At 40.4% G+C, this 15,739-nt stretch overlaps 1 protein-coding gene and 2 long non-coding RNA genes across 5 annotated transcripts in view; 1 reads left to right on the forward strand and 2 right to left on the reverse strand.

Annotated features, from left to right (window-relative positions):
• The window catches only part of LOC146517292 (uncharacterized), a 378,392-nt gene that overhangs the window by 287,476 nt on the left and 75,177 nt on the right, over positions 1-15,739 (reverse strand). The window lies entirely within an intron of this gene.
• The window catches only part of LOC146517299 (protein ELFN1-like), a 129,866-nt gene that overhangs the window by 89,307 nt on the left and 24,820 nt on the right, over positions 1-15,739 (reverse strand). The window lies entirely within an intron of this gene.
• On the forward strand, positions 7,132-11,787 carry LOC146517300 (uncharacterized). The gene is made up of 2 exons (XR_014874369.1): positions 7,132-9,592; positions 9,773-11,787. It is a non-coding gene; the product is annotated as an uncharacterized LOC146517300 (long non-coding RNA).

The raw sequence follows: 15,739 nt of genomic DNA on the forward strand, positions 1-15,739 counted from the left end.
TATCTGTGTGTGTGACAGAGGGAGGATGTGTGCTCTCTGCATTGCGTTTAAAGGAGTAGCACATGCTGAGACTGGGGAACGTTTTTTTTAACATCTGCCTTAATTGAACCGCACTCAAGCATAAATTAGTCCACCCTGCCAGCTCTGCACTTTCTAGTTTGTGTATCATGTGTGTAAGTGGGTGCTTGCGCCACACATGTTTGTGCATTTTGCGAACAGATTAAAAGCTGGACCTATTTTCCTGATTCATCTCTCGTGCACTTTTACACACGCACACTTTCACACCTTTTTTAATCACAATATGTAATGACCAACCAAGGGAAGCAAAACTTCAATGGGGAAGATATTTCCTCGCTCATCCTCCTCAGTTGTGTTTTTTACTTTCTTACAGTGGAACGTAGCACTGATACATTTCATGCTCCTTTACAATTTCAACATATCCATAATGTCCAAATTCTGTCCTTTGCAATTTCCTCCATGATCACATCTACCTAATTAGCTAAATTCCAACCTGAAATATTCATTTAGGCAAGTTTTCCACAACTCACTGCCTCTTTAATTACCACCTTGATCAGCAGATTTCATGAAGTGGTTCCATCTACCAGCTGTTGGCTGCTCAACATCGGCAGCATCTAGACTCAGGGGAAAACCCCATTAAATGTTTGGGCCAAAACAGACTTTTTCCCCCAATTACAGCGATTTTAAAAGACATCAACAACTTCCAACATTGACAAAACAAGCAGAAAAAGTTTTTAATAGTCATGCCAACTGGCAGAACTAGAGTGACTTACTTAACCATTGCAGTTGATCTTACTTGCTGTTAAGGGTTGAAGATCTCTGTGGGTTTTTTATGAAAAAAATATTTTTTTTGTTTCATATGACTAAAAGTTAATAAATATACCAAACCTGCAAATTTCTTTAATTGCTTAATTGTGTTATACTATATCATCATGGAAAAAATGAGTTAACATGCATGCAAACACTAAGATTTTCTGTCAGAATTTAAAAACTCTCTGTTACATGTACCTTTGCTGTCTGTGACAGTGCGGAGTACTATAAACTAAAACTCAGCTAAAGTTAGTGGGGGAATCTGGATATTGAGCATATAAGTTATGTACACGACATGACTGTGAGTTCTATAGAAATTAACTGAAAACTAAACTGGAAATACAGACAAAACAAAGTTAAAGCAAAAACTAATTTAAAAAAAGTTAAACTATCATAATAATCAAAGCACTAATGCAACTGCCAACAGACCAAAACTGTGGATGCTACCTGTCTCTTGTCCTCAGTGTATTTATGCACAAACATGATCAAGATGACCTGCTGAAGTTCAAACACTGCTAATGCAGGACCCACAATGTAGCATCAGAATGGGGAAGAAATTTAAATGACTTCGAATGTAGCATAGTTGTTGGGACCTGATAGGTGCGCTCATGAATGAGTCGGAAGTTGAAATTTTCCCCAGTCTGAAATTATTTGTTCAACTCTCCCTTAACTCCTATTTCCCACTTGGAAAGTCTGAGCAGTTCTACATATTCCAAGATTGTGGCACTGAACGTAAAGAGTATCAACTTTTAATCCTTACTGCCACTGTTGTGTATTTCTGACTTGTTAAATAAGCCATACACAGAGCACTGAACAGGCTCTGTGTATGAATGTGCTGCAATGGTGTTTTTAAGCAGAAAGAAGTGTGAATTCTCTGGGTGAAAACGCTTTTTTGATGCCAAACTAAAGAGAAGAATGACCAGACTCCTGAGCTGATAAGAAGGCAACGATAACTCAAATATCCAATCGTTACAAGCAAGGTATGCAAAGGAGCATCTCTGGAATGCAATACATCCAACCTTGAACCTCTGTCGTAGCAGAATACCACACTGGGTGACTTCTTTCAGCTAAGAACAGGAAACTGAGACTATATTTCACATGTGCTCACCAACACTGGGCAAGAAGATAAAGGATAAAGAAGGAAAAAGGATTCAGATTCAAACTGAAGTCAACAACTTGCCAGCATGGTCCACCCTGACTTGCATTCATGGTTTAGGCTTCAGGAGGATATTTTTTAGTCCCCTTTGAGACCCTTAGTAGCAACTAAGAAGTATTTAAACACCACGGCCTCCCCGAGTACTGTCGTTGACCATGTCTGTCCCTTTAGTGTGTACCCATCTTCAGGAATGTGTTTCATGCAGCACATAACAAAGTTCAGATCATCTCAAACTGTTTTTTTGAACATGAGAATAAGTTCCCTGCACTCAAATTTCCAGTCAATGTTGGATTTGTGCCACAAAGAATTAAGGCAGCTTTTAAGGAAAAAGGTGGCTTTCCTTAAGGTCCTTATTTCCAAACAGGTCACTTCTCACTGTTAGTATTCAACAAACAACTTGTATGCAAGTTTTATATTTGCCAGCCCAAAGGCAAACAAACTCACACAGGCTGATTGCAGAGAGGACATTAATTGGTCTGCAGTCATGCGCTACTGAGAAAGCAGAAACGCTGGGAAGGAGTTTGTGGTTGTTTTGCAATTTTTAAAGGACCTATATACATTTTTTAACATATTTTCAAGGCACGTGTCCTGTGGCAGGTTTATTCTAGAAAATGCGTCTGACTGAAAAAAAAAAACCTGCCTGAGATCCCAAAATAGCCAAAGCCTCTCAGCACGTAACTGACACTATACGCAAGTGTTTCTTCGATCCAATCACTTCTTTGCCTCATCAGTGCGCTGCACCGAAAGAGACCCACTTCCCCTCCACTCCTGGCCACAATCAGCTTTCCTTTTGTCACCTCCCTCCCACACCCCCGCCAGCCCTCCTTTTTCACCTTCCCTCATCCATGTCTCGTCTCCTCTTCATCACTATAGAGAACATAAGCTGAACAGAATGAGGGCTCAGTTCAATCAAACCATATGTGCGCTTACCAAACCTTCTCTCTCACTTCCCCTTTTTTTCCCTTTTAATCTTGCTACGGGAGATAAGATATGAATGCTCCTCAAGGGTCTCGAGCTGGGGTCAGATGAGTTATCTTGGTGGAAGAAAGTAAAAAGAGGAGCGGGCAGTGCACAACAGTAAAGGACAGAGAGGGGGGGGACAGGTGAGAGGAGGATCAAGGGAGAAGAGTTGTGCTCTAAACTGAAAAAGCGCTTGAGTGCTGTCGGTTGAAGTGTATTGTGCTGTTGCTCTCAGTCACACTCCAGTGTAGTGTTAGCGGTGTCTGGGGCATACAGGAGTGTGTCAGCACTCAGATGATGGAGACATTTGGTGATCAGAAGCTATCAGGGCATCAGTTGCCTGCTCCCTTCTAAGAAACCGGGACACTTCACTGACTTCTCTTTTGTGAAAGCGTGTACATGTGTGCGTGAGCGAGACAGTAAGATATTTGTATCCTTGGATGAGTCCACTGCAAGGACACACGCACAAAAAAAGAAACCGCTTAATAAAAACGCAAAGCGCATGATGTTTTAGATTTTGTGAAATCAAAATATTTAACCTCCAACAGCAGTCATTAGCCACAGAGTGGGTGTTGAATCAGACACTCGAGGCCCAATGAGAGACGAGAGCCACTGGAGATGAGAGGCATCAGAGGGGAAAGTCTCGGGGCAGATTGCGAGGAGAAGAAAGCTGGATGTACGAGTGGAAGAAGACTGTTTTTGGACAATGAGAAATGGTTCTGGTTTGTTAATGACACTGGAAATGGTAAATGGCCCGTATTTATATAGCGCTTTACTAGTCCCTAAGGACCCCAAAGCGCTTTACACATTCAGTCATCCACCCATTCACACACACAGCCACACACTGGTGATGGCAAGTGGTGTAGCCACAGCCACCCTGGGGCGCACTGACAGAGGCGAGGCTGCCGGACACTGGCGCCACCGGGCCCTCTGACCACTACCAGTAGGCAACGGGTGAAGTGTCTTGCCCAAGGACACAGCGACCGAGACTGTCCAAGCCGGGGCTCGAACCAGCAACCTTCCGATTACAAGGCAAGCTCCCAACTCTTGAGCCATGATCGCCCCCACACAGCACAGCAATGTCACAGTAAAAATCATTATGTTCTTCAATAACAAGTAGGAATAAGTTGAAAAACACTTACAGTTAGATTACATCATTGCTATTTATTGATTTAAAGGGATAGGTAAAGCGTCTTACCCAGAGTTATTTATGGCATCAAGGTTGCTTTTCTTCTGATTGTGAGCATACAGTGGAAACACTGATTCAGGAGACTTACGGATGCCCCTCCGGTGGTCCTCCTTGGGCTCTCACACTCTGGGGCCTCTGGATGTCTGGAGCCTGGATCTCCTCCCTGCCTGCTTCATGCCCTGGGGGACAGGGCTATGGCTCTCTACATCCTCTAGCAGACCATTACATGGGGAAACCTTTTGAATACAAGCGCGCTGATCCACACAGGTGTGCACACGGGTGTTCACTGTTCATAGACATAAACTACACCTTTATTGGCTGCTATTTCCAAGCACATTGTGCGCTGTCGGTCCTGCTTGCTACACAACAACATTCAATATTTAGTATTTACTGCTGTTTACACTTAGCTAGATTATGGTGTTGTGTTTAGTATGTTGCTCTGTTTTTTTGCTTGTTTTCTCTTCTTTTTCTCTCAACAGGTGGTCCAGGAGATTTTTTTTCTTTTCTTTCTCTTTTGAAGTGCCCTTTCTCACTGTCCCTCTTCCCTTCTGTTTTTCTTTTCCTTCCTCTTTCTTTCTCCCTTTCCTATCCCTCAGTCATGTCTGTTCCGTCTGTAACAACTGAAAATAAAATAAAATAAATAATAACAACAAAGGTCGATCAAATGGACCAATACGGCAAGGCCGTAATGATCCATTTGGCAAAGTAAATCCATTGGGTATCCTTGTTGGTCTTCAGACAACAGTTCTGACGGCTAAAGAACTAAATGGGACAGGAAAAAAAAAAAGGAGACTTACGTTAAACAGAAGAACTATGCCTCTTTATAACGCCAAAATTCAAATTTACATGCTATGTTTTGCTGTACCTAAGCCACAGGAAAACTGTGTAGTCTAAATGTTCACCAAACAAAATTCAGTCATAATGTGTTTCAAACAGTGTCAACCTATGTAATTTACTATAAAACAGAAACTCCATCATACAGTGAAATTACATTTTTCTTACAAAATAAACCAAAACATGTCATCTGCCTCCAACACCCCTGCTAGCTCTCCTTTCTCAGCTTCCCTCATCCATATCATGTCTCCTCTTCATTATTTCTTCGGGTCTGAGCCCGCGCTGGAATAGCAGCGCTGGGCAGGATGTCTGCTGTGTTTGCTTCGGATTACTCCTCATCCCCCACCCGACCCTGTGTGGCTTGTCACGTGTTCCATAATGTTGTGCTGTGGACATTTATGTGCTTTTTTGTGCAGAGGAGTTTTTTTGTTTCCTGTTCTCATGCTGTCCTCCCAGGAGCCCAGCATGAGTAGAGGTCTCTTTTTTTCCTCTTGTACTTTCCCATTGTAGTGTATATTTCAGTGTTTTTTTCTGTAACACTACCGATCTCCGACCTGTATCCCCATGTGATGTCTGTGTTGTGTGTGTAAGGTCGGGAGGGGGGTCCTATTTCACTGCAGGGCAACCTGCATGTGGCGAATAAAGCCTTGATTGATTGATTGATTGGTTGATTTTTGATGGCTGGCTATTAAACAGCATGATCATCATTTATCCCAGTCTGGGGATATCTAGCTTGTGAATCTCCAATTCCATGCTTAACAGCTGGTGTGAGGTGTTTGTGCTCTTATGCTGTGCTCGGTTTGTGCTGGGTTGATGCATTTATTTGTTTAATAGCCTTAAACCCCTTCTCAGGTTGACAGAAAACAACCAACAATTGCTTATTTAAGATCACTGCAGATGTCTTCATGTAAACTTTATTTTTCACATGGCATAGGAGACTGACTCCACTGAGTAGTAGTGGTTAGTGTTACAAAAAATCATCATCTGCATTAAAGTAGAGCCTTTTACAACATAAATCACACACTGTAAAGCTCTATTTTCCAGACTTATACTGCACACAACATCTGTGGAGAGACCCGAAGACGACAGTTCACAGATGCTTCCCATCCAGTCTGACAGAGCTCAGGGGATCTGCCAGGAAGAATCAGATAAACTGCCCAAATCCAGGTGTGCAAAGCGTATAGAGACTTTCTAGAGTAGGGACTGAATTAATGGCCTGAATATCTCTGGAAATGAGAAACTTCAGCTTTTGATTTTATATATATATCTATATTTGCACCCACATTTAAAAACATGCATTTATAACCTCTGTCATTATTGTAGATTTATGATAAACATGTAAAAAACGGCAAGAACACAACATAACGTGCAAAAATTGAAGGGAATAGTGTACATTTCACAACTAGGTCATTTTCATGCTGTTTCATCGTGTTGCGTTTGATTTCATCACGTTGTAAATTATTTAACTTATTTTAGCCTACTTTATACAGATGGTTGATTTCCCTCAGATGTGTACAGTAAATATATAAAAGTAGTAACTTTTGTATATAATCTGAACTCAGATGAAGCACGTATGAACACTCACCATTATTTATGGATTTTTTTGGCGTGCCTGGTTTCCATGAGGACTTAAATATTTTGGGACAGAGTCGAGCGCAGGCGGTACTCGGGCCATATGGGGTGTAGTTGTGTTACAAGGTGCCTACTACTCAGATTTAGAATTTACATAATACTGTTCCTCAAGCCAAGAGCAAATACAATTAATCAAATCCAATCAAAACTCAGAGGCTGCACAGATTTTTTTTCCCCCTGAAATATCAATCACTACTTCTGAACACACCAATGTAAATGTTTTTTGGAGGTTTTAGCTTTTTAAACTTTAAAGAAAAGCAGGATGTAAAACCATGCGTAAAAACAGAGCTTATCTTAAGATTTCCTCATTTATCTGAACTGAATTTACAAGAACATAAATCATATTTTTGTAAAAGCTGAAACCAGCAAATATTTCATTTTTTCAGTTTTCTGTAATAAGTTATTATATATACATATTTTTTTGTTTTTTAACCTTCTAACAAATTAAAACAAGGAAATTAAATATCAATTTGCATATATGAGTTTTAATTTGTATCACTTTCGCAACATCCAGCATTTTTGTGGAATTTTTGCTTAAAAAATTATTGCGCAAATTATACGTTTTTGATGAAAAGAAAATCCCACTGCTGATGTAGAAGTCTAACAAGCTAACAAAACTCATGTATCAAATCTAATAGGACCAAGATAAGCATGGGGCATAATTATTTAATTACAATATGAAGAAATTAGTCATTTTTAAAGGATTTGAAAAAGCTTTTTAACTACAACTACCAACATTTTTTGTCTTACATGATCTTTTCCCACGTGTTTATTAAGTTAACATTCCTGGGCAATTTTACAAGCTGAAAATGTGATAATATAGGAAGTTATCTGAAATGTCATTTTGACGTATTTTAGACTCATTTCAATGATTAATGCATTCAAATGATATTTTTAGCGTTTAAACTGTGTTCAGTGTGAAAATCAGCATGTAACCCTTTTGCTGTGAAAATCACTCCTCTGAAAGTCTCTTTTCACAGACACAAAGATCAGAGAGACGTCACTGTCTGGGAGGCAGGACCACCTCTTCACTCTCATTTCTGTCACATGTCAGATTTTACCTTCAAACTGTGTCGCTCTGAGGCAAAGGAGTGAAATCTGAATACTGAGCTGCATAATCGCTACACCATCCAGTAGCACCATATTACGATTATATACTTGTGCATTCAGTAAGCATCCTTTTCCCTTTAGTAATCATTCATTTTTAAGCAGTTTGCATAAACTTAGAGAGACTTTTGTCACAACACATAATTCAGAGAAGATAATAACTGGCACACAGCAACATACGCAGGAGAAAACATGCAAAGGGGGATATTTATGAAAATGATGACAGTACTGTCTAAACCCAACCAGCCCAAGGTGAACAATGTGGTTTTTTATGGGTGGCAGATCACTTTAAACAGTCCCAGAAGACTTTGTACCGTAACACTGTGTTTTGAGCTGAATGAAGCAGGGACTTAATTTGTCCCAGATCCTGCTAGCAAACTAAATGCCAGTCGTGAGTTTAGCTTGTTAGCACGCTAACATATTTTAATTAAGGACCAGTGAAAAAGCCTAGACCAACACTTTGTAACCACCAAGAAAACCTTGTAATTGCTGGGATTGCGAGAAGAATGCCACCATCGCCCGTAGTTTCTATGTAAGACACCGACTTGTCTTTAAACTTGCTAAGCAGTTGTGAACTGTAAAGCATGCAACATACGCTGGAAATTAAGCTTTTTGCCTTTTGAGAGAGATGTTTTTTAGGGCACAATTTAGCTTAAGGTTTCTACTCAGTGGTTTGTTAGTGAATGTATGCAGACAAACCGATGTCTAAGGGTGACCAAGGCAATCCGCTAACTACCAAAGCAATCACAAGAGGTTTTTGGTGCACTAGCTTTGCAACCTCAAGCAGGTACTCACCAACCAGCAGGGGAAAACACATTTTTCCCCTAGTGACAGGAGGTTGCCAGGGAGTCACTGACCAATCTCTAGGCTTGTGTGATTGAGGCTTTAGTGGTAAAGACTGAGTATTGCCAAAGTCAGTCGGATTAATTATCTGAGGACTGTGAATTATAATAAAATAAAGATGTTCCGTCCATCTTTGTACAGGATTATTTTTCTCCTCATCCCACATACCGAGACCATGTCCCATGTTTTCTCTGGCTGCAGTTTATATGTACATGTAAATGTATGCATAATGTGGTATTTTTTTTAATGAAAACAAACAAAACTCACTAACCTTTTACAACCTGGCCTCTGGACACTGTTGGAGGAATCAGGCCATTGTTTGGATGAGGTTAATGCTATAGTGCTAATGTATTATTTGATTGATCTATTTCTGTTTATTGCCTTCCTCAGGGTCGATTTGTTGTTGTGTTGTTGCTCTTCCATGGTGAGTGCATTTCAGAATTAGAAAATGGTGAAGAAACAGTAAATGTTTCTCTTCCACAACTTTAGCAATGTCCCAGGTGCACAAAGGAGCATAGAGCCTAAAGATGTTAACGCATCTCACACTTCTGTTTAATCAGTTTCCTGTTTGACATTTATTCAGCTGTGTGAAAACAATAACTTTAATCTCAGCCAAACCGATTTACTCAGGAACAAATAAAACACTGAAAAAAGCCAAACAATAAATTTTTTAAGTTACCTAAGCAATGTGCCGGGAGTCCAGCGTTCTCGCCAGCTCTAGTGAGCCTCAACCTCCCAGTCAGCTATCAGGCTGGTGGGTAACAGACGTCTGGGATAGGTTGGGCCACGAAGGATACGCCCGACCCATCCTTCAAATGAAGGACCCATTTGTCAGCCACATTTGGAGCAGCCTTTGAATTGGGACAGCTTTCTTCGCCTGGCTGTGACGTAATCGGCCTTCAAATGCGGCCTCCAAGGATGCAGCCTATGAATTGGCACATACCTATTCTCTCCTGTAGTCTAATAGTCTAATATGGAGTGCAGTAGTGATGATGCATGGTGTCCAGTAATTTGGTTTGAATAGTTACTTGCTGCAGTAACCTGTTAAAAGGGAGTTTTTCCGTCCCACTGTCGCCAAAGTGCTTGCTCATAGGGGGTCATATGATTGTTGGGCTTTTCTCTGTATCTATGAAGCGCCTTGAGGCGACATTTGTTGTGATTTGGCGCTATATAAATAAAATTGAAAATTGAAATTGAAATTGAAATTGAAATTGCAGTTAAAGGACTTACATGCAGAATTGCTGCATAACCTCACTCACTCGTTCACTCTTTGCCTTGTGTCATATCTGTTTTCATTTTCTTCACTGGAAGCTCCTGGGGTCCAACATCTGTAGTTCATGATGTCATTTTTTTCAGCACATATTGTGTTCATGAGATTTTCACTGCATAATCACTGTACAGAGGATATTTTTTAATCTCTTATATATCCGGGGATCATTTTTATCTTTTTTTTTTAAATTTCGGCATTCTATTTAATGACAGCTAAGAGTATCCATTAAATTGACTTGGCCATTTTTAAATCGGATTTCTCAGAAGAAAATAAACTGACATTATGTGTTTCATGCAGAGAATAGCAATTGGTTCAGAGTCGGAGCCAAGTGTTGCCTGTAATGGGGATGTGTGTATATAATAGTATTATGTTTAAGTTGGGATACGATGCGTTTATGTGAAAAGGCAGCTTTCAAATCTTTCTGATGAAGTAATGAAATCTTTTATATTCAGGCGCTGACATTTCCTCTTAACTGGGACTCAAATAAAAAGTTTAACACAGCAGCTTTAACATTAAAATTAGTGTCTTTCAAAGACAAACAAAGCACTCATCTGAGCCCAAACCCAATTTTCTGCATTTGCTCTAAGTCCCCAGTATATAAGTGACTGCGTGTGACTTGTGTTTCCAACACTTACTGAAGCGCTGCCATAATGCTCTGCTCAGGGCTGTGAGTGACACTGAGGAGAACTTCACTTGCTCCTCAAATTCCAGATTAAGGTTGAAAATTCAATCAGACTGTAGGCAAAGCAATAAAACTGAAAATGATAGTAGATTAGTGCAGAAGTAATATACTGCGATAACCTAAAATGTGTTCCAAGGCAACCTTATTCCCCAGAAATCACGTTCATATATTACCGAGTTGTTTTCTCAGCTATGATGTGGTGCTAATCTAATGACCGACTGGATTCTGTTCACGGCTGAGTTTAGGTTTGGAGGCAACGAGAGCACGATCAAGGTTTTTGTTAATGCAAAATAGACGTGGATGTTTTTGACAGACAACCGTAACCGAGTGCCGCCGCTACCTAAACTCTAAAAAATGCATGTTGTAATCCAGCGGTCCCCAACACCCGGGCCTCGGACCGGTACCGGTCCGTGAGTCGTTTGGTACCGGGCCGCGAGGGTTGAGGCTCAGGTGTGAAATGTATGGTTTTCAGGGTTTTTATCGGTTTTCAGCGTTATTTTGTTATCGCTTTTATCGTTAACTCGGTTTTCCTGGGTCTTTTCACGTGTGTTATAAATAAATCTTCTTTTTTTCGGTACCCGTACTAGTTTTATTTTGTTGTATTTATCCGCGACACCTTAAAGGCCGGTCCATGAAAATATTGTCGGGCATAAACCGGTCCGTGGCGCAAAAAAGGTTGGAGACCACTGTTGTAATCCAAGAAAGGATAGCTCAACAAACGGGTGATGTTACATCAAAAAGATTACATCTTTTCGTTTCAGAAAATCATTATATTGAATTTTGAGCCTTGAACCAATCCAACAAGGTATGATGCTTTTTACTCATACCTGTAAAAAATGTTGATTTTGATCAAAAGAACAAAGGAAAATGTGGGGAAAAAAACAAAAAGGTGCCCGACTGTGTAAAGAATTACTTTTAACAGTGAAGGAACTACTCATCCCACAATGCACTACAAATGTCATATTCCGTACACATTAGTGTTTCAGGTTAGGATTGCAGCTTGAATAGTTCTACCCACTACTGCAGTAGAGTAGCTCTACCCACTAGACTTTTGAAGCCTGTAGCTCACAATCAAAATCCCCATGAAGAATAAGAATGGGATTTTTTTTACTGTTGAGCCCTATGGGGCTTTTTATACACTTAGATGGCTTCGATGTGGTGCCCAGTTACAGAGATATCAGCTGCAGAAATATCTGCCGCCTCTTGAATATAATGGTACAATGCTGTGTGGTGCACAAAGCACCAAAAAGTATACATTTGAAAAACTCATCAGTGATGTCTCTTTCTTGAAATCACCATCTTATCTCAGACTGTGTGAGGTAAGTACCACCAAGCTCCATTATTTTCAAGAGAACAAAAGAAAAAAGAAACCAAAAAGATGCATTGCACTCTATCCACAGACAACATGTATATAAGCTGTGTCACTCAAAGTGACAAATCACAAAGGGTCATTCAGAATCACAAAGATTAAAAAAAATAGTCCACTCACTGTGAAGAAAAACACAATAAAAAGGACGTCAAACCGGCTTCTCCTGTGAGAGCAGTACCGATAAACCACAAGGCGCAATTCCTAATGTGGATCTCACGTTTTCTTGACCAGAAAACCTCACTCGTGGGATACATACCGCCGCTCTTTGCAATCCACTGCTTCGTACATTAGTTCATAATAGCGTCTCAGGAGGAAATCGCGGGCTAAACTAAAAGCACATGAGGGTATGCAGGGGAGAGTAAATTACAGCACTTTAGCGCATAATAATTCTTGGAATGTACTGAACATCAGAGCCTAATAGCTGAAAATAACAATGCATTCGTCTCTGAGGGTCCATTTTTCTTTAATGACACTTGCCTTTTTTTATTGTGTATGGAACCATCAAAGCAGCAGCTCCTGTGTAATCGTTCAGGCCTCTCGGGCTTTCACACGGCACTCAGTTTCTTATCTGCACATGCGCATTAGCATGACAGATGGAAAAACGCTGCCCTGTTGTGTTATAGCATCAAAACTGATGCATCAAAACTGATGCTATAAAAGAGTTGTGGTTTTTTTTATTTATAGTTTTTATGTGAACACGAAGAGCTTCTCATAAATTAACAGCATAAATCATGTGTTTTTGTTTTGTTTGTCTTTTTTTTTTAGATTTGCATTTCATCAGAGTCTAATTTAAGTCAAATGGTGGTGTTAAGCTTTAAATTACATACCAGTGCACACGTTTTAGTTTTTATTTATATATTTTTTTAATTAGCAATGCATACAGGTAGCCAAACTAGTCACAGCATACTAAAGCGTCATTAGCGGTCATCAAAGCTTTGGTAACAGCTCAAACAGTGACAAAGGACAGCATCCAAGGTTAAGGTTAACTTCCCGAAAGATGATGAAAAGAAGCCTAATGAATACTGGTAACACATTCTGTCTTCAAGTGAAGCCACAGTACATTTCTCTGGCTCATATGGGATCCAGTATGTTCGTGTGAACCTTGAGCTCTTCCTAATCTAAGATGGCGCCTGTGTGTGCGCTGCTTGCTGTCAGCTGTTACCTGTTTTGTTTTTGCTAGCTTTGTTTACATCTGTTTTCTTCAAAAAACGTCTCTACTCTTCTGGTTTATGACCTCCAATCGCTACTAAATATCTGAGCTACTGTTGGAGAGCAGTCCCAACTGGCCCCATGATGTGAGGAATTTTGTATCCCACTTGTGTTAGAGACCGTACCACTGTTCTACAGCGGCGGTCCACATTGCCATCCCTCCAGGAAGAAATGCCACAGAAGGCGAGGGAAACGGGGCGGTGTATTGGTAAAGATCAATTCAAACGCTACATAAATAAATTTGACTTTCACTTTGACTTTATCAGGGCTACCACAGTGAAGTATGCAGTTGGGACTTTTGATGATATGGGGCTAAATGAGTACAAATAGTGCTGGGAGGATCATACTTAAATATGGCACCATCAGTGCTTATGGGCATACCAAAATACTCCCAGCCTCCAGAAGTCTGGCATGAAAGGAAAATTCCAGTGTCACAATAATCCAAAGCACACTGCCAAAATCACACAGGAGTCTCTGAAGAAGAAAAAAAATGGAAACTATGAGCTGGTCACCTGACTCAAATCCAACAGAACACCTCTGGGGTATTTTAAAGGGAAAGATGGCACATTTCCTCCGGCAAGAAGGCGTTTAAAAAAAGGTCTCTCTGCAGTCTCTACAGGAATTTAGCTTCCTTCATGCCGAGTAGGTTTGTGTCACCTTTCAAAAATAAATCTGGACCCAGGCAGTCCACATTTATGTTTGCATTGAGGTCATAATGTGAGGACTTTATTGTTAAAAATAGTAAAAAAATGAATCTAAAATACAAATATATGCACAGGTCAGTGGATTCAGAGCATATCAACACAAAAATAAAGGCATGGGAGTTTATGTGGGCGCTTGCCTGTATGTCAGAGATTACAGTGTCAAGGACCTTTGGTCTGATGAGTAGAGCTACACTGTGCACAACCTCCTGAGTGCACACATGCATGCTCTTCACAGAGATAGCAATGTAATATGCGTTTCCCATACAAAGTTAAGAGAAGCAGAAACTAATAAATCCCTGCCTCGCCCAGAAACATGCAAACACCGCACGTCTCTGAGTGAAACCGTATACACACCAAAAATTTGACCTGAGCTTGAAGACAAAATGAGCTAAACATCTAATTTAATCAATTTGTGGCACGACAATCTAGATTTTTATTTTTTTTTCCTCCAGCAAGCACAAAGCCGAACGAGGAGCGTGTGCCTTAAAGCTCAGTCGTGACTCTCCGTGAGAAGCAAAAACACTTTGATTTCGCTCAGCTGGAGAACATGCACATCTGCTAATGTTCTTTTCAAATTCAAACCTGAAACCACAGCAGCCTTTAAAAATGGCATGTGGATAAGCCCGGGGCGGAATTGACAAATCCCCCCAGCAGCATCATTTAGGTCTGCTGTTAGAAGGCATGAGGGACAAGTGGTGCACAATGTGAGGAGTGGATGCCTGTTGCCTTTGAGCCTGTGGCGATGCATTAAATATGTAAAGTCATTTGGCCTAACATCACTCTAGAGTGCCAATACTGGTGCTGGAAGAGAAGAGGCTATAATAACTCATGCTCGCCAAAGCAGTAAAGCAGCCACTCCCTGGGCTGCGGGATGATTTGGACCTTACTGTGACTGCACATACATTACTGAAGTGGACTGTGAAATGAGAGCCAGTATGCAGACATAAGGCTTATGGTACCTCTTTTTCAGTCAGGTCCATTTCTGACTGGATCAAACAACAGCCGCCCTACACTTTACCTTCTAGACTTCAACTCTGAAATGGTGCATCGTTAAAAAAATGCAAGTGTAAGCATTTTTCTTCCTCATTATTCTCTCTGCACAAATGCATTCTTTGGTTAATGAACAACTTCTGATCAGCGGCAAAACACAAAAACAATAGCATGTATTTTGTTTGATGTCAGGAAAATAAGAGTGGAACAGAGTGTCCCCGATACTCAGAAGCACATTCTTTGCAAACTGCAAGTTTTTCTCAGTCCTTCCCTCGTTGGTCTTTACTATTCCTCCTGTTCTTCGCCGCCTTTCTGTGAAATATATTGCTCTTAGCACTTGAATATGTATGCGTCCTGACTCTTTTGGGTGAAAAATGGCTTTCATCTGGGATCTGAGCTAAAGCAAATTACCCTTCTGGTGGTATAGATCACTTTTAGGAAGGTAGGACTCAACGCAGAGAGAAAGAGAGAGAGAGGGAGGGAGAAAGGTAAAGCAGTTGAAATACTCTAGTTTGATAAATGGGAAAGATTTGGGAGGCATAAGCGAAAGTGAAAAAGAAATATTAATGAGCGAGAGCAACTTGAACTTACTGTGTTTCACCGAACAACAAACAACAGAGGGAGTCGGGTTTTTGGTAAATTGACTCCAAACATCAATCTGTCATGAGAAAATCTAATGTGATACCACCTGAGAGAAGAGAGAGACCCTGTTTTTTATGAGACAAATATAATATAATATGAAGTTTTTGTGTTTTGCTTTTTTGACAACAGAATGACCCACATCTTTTTCCAAAAGATTTTTTTTTTTTTGGTCTTTTTGTCAACCTCAGGGGAGAAGGACTTCAAAAAGCTCCTGTCAGAAATAACTAGACAGAATAACAAAGAGGAGTGAGCAAGAAACTTCAGGGAGAAAAGTTCATTCACCAAAGACAACGGGGATGATAAAAAAGGGATCAAGGAAAGGAA

The sequence above is a fragment of the Neolamprologus multifasciatus genome, chromosome 6 (assembly GCF_963576455.1).
Source record: "Neolamprologus multifasciatus chromosome 6, fNeoMul1.2, whole genome shotgun sequence".
NCBI classification, from domain to species: Eukaryota; Metazoa; Chordata; class Actinopteri; order Cichliformes; family Cichlidae; genus Neolamprologus; species Neolamprologus multifasciatus.